The sequence below is a fragment of the Centropristis striata genome, chromosome 20 (genome assembly GCF_030273125.1).
Source record: "Centropristis striata isolate RG_2023a ecotype Rhode Island chromosome 20, C.striata_1.0, whole genome shotgun sequence".
Taxonomy (NCBI): Eukaryota; Metazoa; Chordata; class Actinopteri; order Perciformes; family Serranidae; genus Centropristis; species Centropristis striata.
Genome location: NC_081536.1, coordinates 25,615,619 through 25,623,823, shown reverse-complemented (window position 1 = coordinate 25,623,823; position 8,205 = coordinate 25,615,619). Strand labels below are relative to the sequence as shown.

The window sequence follows — 8,205 nt, the reverse complement described above, 5'->3', positions numbered from 1 at the left end:
TATGCTAACCTGCGACTGCTACTGAGACCATGCAAACCGGCGACTGTGTTGCTGAGAGACCATGTGAACCGGTGACTCTGTCGCTGAGAGACCATGTGAACAATTTACATAATTTCTTATGAAAAATACTATATAGTATCAATTTCTTTAAATGAGATTAGAATTTAAAGTAAAAAAAATATTTCACCTGAAATTAATATATTATTAATGCAGGCTTATTAAGGATATTTAACCCATCATTTCAGGACTGTCAATAATTTTTCATTTTATTCAATGAGACTTGAAGTTTATTATTGTGTTTGTGGTAATCTACATTTGAATGTCATTATAGTTATGTCTTAGAAGATAAAACTAATGTTAATTGCAAAATGAATGTCATTGAAAATAATGTTAATGTCATTGAACGGCCTTGAAAATCTACCATTGCTTTTTTTGTTTGTTTGATGTGCTTCTCTCTGGGTCAGGATTTGCAAAACTATCGTAAAATTTTGAAGCAACCAAGTAGATTGATAGTTATGTATACAGATAGCTTTCCCCTGAGACTCCGGTGTTGGTCTCTTGCATGCAATGTTTAGACTTACCCTTTCCACCCCCTCCCCAGCAACAACAATTACAAATATCACAAAAGTTTTGTTAATAAAAAGTTACCATCAAGATGTAACCTGTCTTTGGATGGAAGTGTGTGCAATGGTTGGTTTAAAAAAAAAAAAAGATGACGTTAGTATGATTGACTTGCATTAAGTCATGTATTTAAATATACATTTAATGTTTGTTGCAATGGAATACAGACAATGTTTTGTGTATCACTTTGTGCAGAATTAACAATTGAAGAATTTTTTAAAAAGCTTATCTTTTCAACTGGTGAACGGGGGCAAGTGGGTCCAGAGGTCATCCAGCTGTTCTTGGACTGTGGGGGTGTCTGTATTTTCAGAACCTGATGATACACAATACCAAATGTATTCATACATTATAAATACTCAATTGTGAATTAATATTTTATTATTCAAAGGAGGTAGTGAAGACAGCAGATTGTATTATCAGGCCATGTCTGTGTCCACTGTGATGGGGAAAAAAAACAAACCCATACCTTGTAGACTGGAGAAGGAGTTGTGGGTCCGTTATCCATCATCCACAGCCGGCTGGTTGACGGAGGTCTTTGAGGTACCCCATGGTCGGAAGTGGTTGGGCTAAGTGGGGCAGGATCTGCAAGGTCGAGACTTGTCCAACGCATTTTCTGAGCGGCATCTTGGAAGCAGTGGTCTTCCTCGTCTCACTTGGTTCTGCAATATACAATAGCCTGTACAACAATAACTCACAAAATAACACAATTGTAACAATAATATGCAATTGTAAGTGATCTGAACTAAATTAATTTGCTAACTTAACTGTCCCTAGACCAGCATAAAAAGCTAAACTATACAAACTAAATACTCTACTATAAACCTAACCTATTCCTAACCTAACCTAAATATAAATGTGCAAAAAATATGAAACGTTAGCTTAGTCTGTCTTGAAGATGCTGGACACAGGAAACCTGGAAAAGTCAGAAAATGCAGTGACTTCTATACTATATATTGAGGACCACATGCTGAAAAATCTGCATAATGACAACAAACAACAACATGGTGATGGCTTCTCTGGTTTTAGCCTACAAAATAAATAAATACAACATGTTAATGAGACAGCAATACTTAATTAGATGAGAGTTTGACCAAGCATCAATTAATGATTGAACATTATTGTTACCAATTTTTTTTTACTAGTTACTAGTTTTTGTACTAAGAATCTATTTTCCCCCCATTCTCTGATTTAAAAATAAATAAATACACGAATAATACTAATAATATTGATTATCCCAAATACACCGTTCCTTCAAATATATTTGTATATCACTATACATGACATCACAGAACAGTGGTTGAAAGTTCTTTATAAATAATAATTTCAGTGTTTCTCAACATTACAGAAGAATTTTTTTTTAATTGCTTACCTGAAAAGGTGAAGACAAACAACTGAATGCTGAAGGTCAACGAAGAACTGGATACTCAAGTCTCTTAGGTGAAGTAGTGTTTATCTAGAACAGGATGACAACTGTGAGCATTGCAGCAATGTAACAATAATGTGTTATTAATGTTTTAAATAACTGAATTAATGTATCACTTATTCATAAAAATCAGTATGAAGCTGAATATAATAATTTGGATTAAATACACATATAGCACCTCTAGAAACATAGCAAAAATTTCAGCATATGTGCCCCTCTGCATCCTTTATAGATAATATCAATTTTAACTTTCTTCATACATTTTTTACGTGTTTTATACATTTTTATAGCACCCATGGTCCTCAGGGGTCAAAAAGGACCTCATGACATTAGACTGGTTTTAGGAAATGTAGAAAAAAATATTACCAACTTTTTTTTCACCTTTTAAGGTAACTCATGACCAAAAAAAATATTTTTCATTTTTTTTTTCATTATTATTGGTCAATTTTATTCAAATAGACAAATATCAAAACATAAGTTTCACTAAAAGTTGACATGACCTACTCTGTGCATTCCAATCAAGAATTATTTTTTTCCACTATTACTATTGAAAATGGAGGCCTAATTTTGAATATTTGACTAAAATTGACCAATAATAAAGAAAAAATTATGAAAATTATATATCAATCAATCAATTTCTGGGGCATGAGTTGCCTTAAATGATAAAATGGTTAAAAAAAAAAAAAAAAAAGTTGGTAATATTTTTTTTCTACGTGTCCTAAAAACAGTCTTGTGTCATGGGATCCTTTTTGACCCCTGAGGACCATGGGTATATAGTCGACGGGAGGACCACACAAGGGTTAAAAAAATAATAATGCATAATTTATTAAAGTAGTTTACGTTAATAACAGTCTTTGACAAACACTCACCAGTAAATAAATGGTCAAGCTGTAAATCTGTGAGGTGAAAAACAGGATTAAAGCTTGCTAAGAAGATGAATATGAATGGATAGGTTGATAATTCTATTGACACCACAGCTCGGTAACACCATGGTAATAGTTAGGTAGTAATCTGATAATAGTGGCGAATACTTTCAAAAGCTTTCAGTGTAATAGTACCCAAATGCACCCTATACTAAATTTAAGCTATTAATGGCTATGTCTCTGGTATTACAAATACACCTTAATTACATAATAACCTCTATTATCAAAATAATACTGCAGTATTAATATCAGAAGAAAACAGGATGAAAGCCTACAACGAAAATGCTTCACAGCACCACTTGAGGCCCCACACACACACACACACACACACACACACAGTACATTAATATTAGTCATAGGAACACATACTTCAGGTACCAGTTGACATGACAAATTGGAAAAAAGAAATGGTAATAGTTTTGGTAATAGTCTGCTAACAGTAGTGAGTAACATTGACATTGACACAATGTACATTTTAAATGGTGAAGTAAACTACCAGTTCATCATTACAGTACATTTTTACAGCCCTGACTCCATGGTTAAATGTATATCCCCATGATTATCTTTTCTTTTTAACCTCTCATTACCAAGTGACATGAGTTTCAGTTTAATATTATCCAAATACACAGAATGTTCAAATTTAGCCATTGATGAGTATGACATTGGTATTACTATTACACCTTCTTACATAAGAATACCAAAACATCCTCACAAAAAACAGGACTTTTATCAAGAAGCTACCATCAAAATCCACATACAATTAGCTACATATCACAGTTAAACAAAAATTAGTCGGGCCAAAATTGTACACAAACCCTGTTTGAAAATGGCATTTGGACAACATTAATCAAGGAAAATAGCATAAGCTAGCAATTTTTAGCATTATTATATTATTATTAGAATAATGACCCTTTCCCAGATAGACACAAGACAAAACACAGCAATCATAAACTTTTGTGGCCTAGATTATCAACCCACAATGCATTATAGGTTTGTCAGTAGCATTAAATCAGTCAAACCATGCAATGCACTCTTAGAATCAATAGTGTTTGCTAACACCAGACACATCTACTGTTATAACAACTGTTAGCATCATGGTAACTGTAACATGGAGTAACTGTGAAGATATTCTGCCTCGACGGACCATTTCTAAATTGCTTCGACATGATGCTAAAGCTAGCTCGCTAGAGAGCGCTAGCTCAGACCTAAGACCAGTAGCCGCGAATAAATTAGCAAAATAAAATGACAAACATCGTCCAAAAAAACCTCAAATAACTTGCAACTACATTTCACAAAATTTTCGACAGTAGTCTAAAAGTTCAAATATGAAAATGCTAACATTATAAGGCACAATTGTAACGGTAGTATGCTAGCGAAATATACAGCAAATAAAATCATGTCTTCTTACCTCAGACGAAAAGCCAGAGAGGCCGAGTCCCGACAGCAGACAGGATTTACATCGAGCCAAAACAGATTCACCCCATAACTGTGCTCCAATCCAGTGATTCCCAGCCGCTGTTCCGCGGCACACAAGTGTGCGAACATTTGTTAAACATGCTTCACCACGCATGGCATGGTCCAGGTCAGCCTCCTGACAGCAGATAGACTCAGGACACACCGACACCAGGTGCTGCCGACCCGCTCCACCCCCCAGACGAGCTCCGGCTCCACATCCTCCTCTCTCCGGACCACCGCTCCAGTCTCTGATCAGAAAGTCTTCCAATGTTCATCAAACAACCTTTGTTGTTCTTTAGATGATGCCGCCGCTCCCAGCTGTCAGCAGTAAACTGAAAAGGCACTCACGTGGAGGGCTGGAAAATGACCAATCATAAGAGGCCCGGCGTCAGCCTTGGCCCCGCCCCCAATGTGTCAAAAGTCACTCAGTTGCTGAATATGTGCGTAGATCAAACAAGTGCGCGCGGCAGTTGAAATCTGCCTGCGTGACACGAAATAAATGCGCGTGCAGATGTGTTATCGCTTGCGCGACTTTTGACCATAGCTTTTGACTCAAAAATGACGCCATATTTCTTGTTTCTAAATGGGTTTGCCGTGACACGGAGCAGAGACCTTGCAGTCCAGCGGTGCATGCTGTCTCTCTGAAGCAGAGGATGGCGGTCGTCGGCTTGATTGCTCTGCTCTGATTGGTCAACTCCACATGGCCACCTGGTTGCTCCTCCAAGACAGACATTCTAACTTAAAGGACATGGTGTTTTTTCAAAAAGCATGAGACCTTATAACTTGACCATACATTGTCCAGTCTGCCTTAAACTTGTCATGCATGATGATGGTTCATCACTGACCAGTTCTACATAACAAAATTTAATAAATTCCCGCCCTTTTTTATTAACCACGCCCCTTTCATAACTAATAAACTGTCCTAGAAACTTGTATAAGGTGTCAGATTACTCGGCATAGAGTTCCTGTTTAATTGGTGGTTGATTACCCCGCCCCTTTTCATTAGCCACGCCCCATTTTACTAACTAATGAACCGTTTGTCCTAGAAACTTGTATAAGGTGTCTCTGAACAGAGTCCCTGTTTAACTGCTGATTTAATCAACGAGAATCAAGGGCCAGAGGCAAGCACACAATCAAAATTTCTTTAGAAATTTTCTAGTTTTATATACAGTCATGGAAAAAATTATTAGACCATTGTTTTCTTCAATTTCTTGTTCATTTTAATGCCTGGTGTAACTACACTTTGGACAAATATAATGATAACAACAAATATAACGGATAAGAGTTTTATTTAAGAGCTGATATCTAGATATTTTCCATGGTTTTCTTGATTATAACCTAAATCATTGGTTAATAATTGGTTTATAAACCATCTATAAACATTACTTAGATGTTATTGTAAAGTTGCGACTCATGATTATGATACTAATTTAATGTTTAGTAAGCTGTTTTTAAACCATCAATTAACATTTATTTGACTTGTTTTATTGGTGATCTAAAACAGTGATTATTTTGCATTGATAAAAGAATGGTCATCGTATTGAATGAATGCTTTATTTCGGTTACAAAAAACAACAAAAACAAACAAAACAAAGACAACAAAATAAAATCATGTTTTTTACAAAAGAATCCATCAGACAGCAACCGAAAAAGGAATAGGCTGAAGCCGCAAGGCTTATTTTTGCCTCTCCTGTACCTGTATTTAACAAATTTATGAAGAGAGAGTCAATAACATGCAACACTGTACCACAGACAAACATGGTGGTAGACAAGAATGGTGGGATTACAACACAAAAATGACTTAACTTAATTTTAAAATTAATTTTCAATCTTCCCAAATTTTCACACACAACACCCCTCCTCCGCTCCCTCCACTGGCTACCAGTGGCTGCGAGGATACGCTTCAAGACTCTAGCTCTGGCGTACTCCGCTGCTAATGGTTCAGGCCCAGCTTACATCCAAGATCTGGTCAAACCTTACACCCCTGCTTGTCCTCTCCGCTCTGCATCAGCCAAACAGCTCGAGACTCCCACCCTTCGTAGGGTGACTCGCCACAAAACCACTTCCAGACTTTTCTCTGTCCTGGCTCCCAAATGGTAGAACAAACTCCCCACCGACATCAGGACCTCAGACAGCCTTGACATCTTCCACCACAGGCTGAAGACCTACCTCTTCTAAAAATACCTCGGTTAAGTCATGGTCGCCTATCTATTAAAAAAAAAAACACAAAAAAAAACCCCTCTACTCTTCTATTTCTTCTCTTCGTTAGCATATAGCACTCCTGTAGCGATTAAAGTTGGCTCTTAAAGTTATGTACTTAATTGATTCCTGTGGTCTAAGGCTCGTACCATCAGGTTGAATGCACTTATTGTAAGTCACTTTGGAAAAAAGTGTCAGCCAAATGTAATTGATGGTACAATATTCAGTTACACAGCACTTTAAAAGTAAATATTTCATTGTCTACTCACCCCATATTTCCACAAATTAACAATACACAACAAAGCAATGATCAACTTCACATATTCTGGAATGGCTATTTGACATTATTTATTTGTGCGGTGTTAAAATAATTGATTATTTTCTATATTGGTAAATTATTTTATGCTTTATTTCTGCTTCTCTGTCTCTGTTCTCTGTGAGTGACGCAAGTCACTATCAAAGGTCAAACCTTGACTGTAATAAATATCTCTATGCATTTATATTAAGTCAGACAATATGATTTGATACATTGATTGTGTTTGTGTGTTAATATTGATGTAGAAAACTATGATTACTTTAATTACATATATTCCATTTGCTTAAACTGATTAAGATTCTATAAATCACAAAGAATGACATCCAGATATATTGATGCACAGTTTTTGCTGTGTGTGTTTGTGCATTTGTGAGTGTGTGTGTGTGTGTGTGTGTATGTGTGTCTGGAGAGGGGAGACCACAGAAGGCCGAATGAAAATCCCGTGTGAGAATCTCTGTAAGTCATAACAAGGAAAAATGTTTGTGCTAACAAGTTTGTTAGTAGGTCAGGGCAAGGCCTGGTTTCGGCAGCAAGCAACCAGGTGGCATGACGTGCCGTTGTATGCATTAAAACTGGCGAATGAGCGGATCAAGAAGGCGGAACTTCCTGGAAGAAATCGACCAGCATGTTTTGTAAACAAATGTTAGTATTTTAATGGGTTCCAGGGAGGGAGTCGTGGTTCAGACTTCACGAACTGAAACACGTCTGTTTGTATTCAGGGACATGAGTTAATTTTGAACCCGGAGATCTCTGTAAAGTGCACATTTTTTGACGTATTGTAATAAAACTTTTGTTAAACTGAGAAACTTGGACGTCTCCAGCTCTTCATTTCCCCATCAATGAATGCGCAGAAAAATGGTGAGGTTTTTTCTGTTGGTGACAGATTTTTTCTGTCGGTGACAGATTATCAATTTTCAAGGTTTCCTCATGCAATTTTTCTAACAGCGGTTCCCTCTGAGTCTCCTGACGGTCTCCTTGTAGCTCCTCCAGGCCCTCTCAATGTGTTGAGTGTGGCAGCCTGGGTCAGCATTGACATACTCCACACAGTGGTTGACTGTAAAATACTTGTATCCAAATTCAGGCAGAGCCTGCCTGTAGGCCCGCCACTCATCAGTCAGTATTGTGGATCACATCCGAACATGGTGCAGAACCAGTGGGATCAGCTCTCGTCTGGTCCGTCTTTCCATCAAGCGGAGAACAGACGTTGTCTTCTGTCCTCTGTGCTTCACACCCAGAATTCCAAACAGCCACTTTTTCCGTGTCCACCC

General features: G+C 37.1%; 1 long non-coding RNA gene across 1 annotated transcript; it reads right to left on the bottom strand.

The window, feature by feature from the left end:
* Positions 1–680: 680 nt before the first annotated feature.
* Positions 681–4,558, bottom strand: LOC131993881 (uncharacterized). Its single transcript, XR_009396357.1, has 5 exons — positions 4,376–4,558; positions 2,914–2,940; positions 1,991–2,074; positions 1,088–1,534; positions 681–934 (listed from the first exon to the last, which is right to left on the bottom strand). It is a non-coding gene; the product is annotated as an uncharacterized LOC131993881 (long non-coding RNA).
* Positions 4,559–8,205: the final 3,647 nt, after the last annotated feature.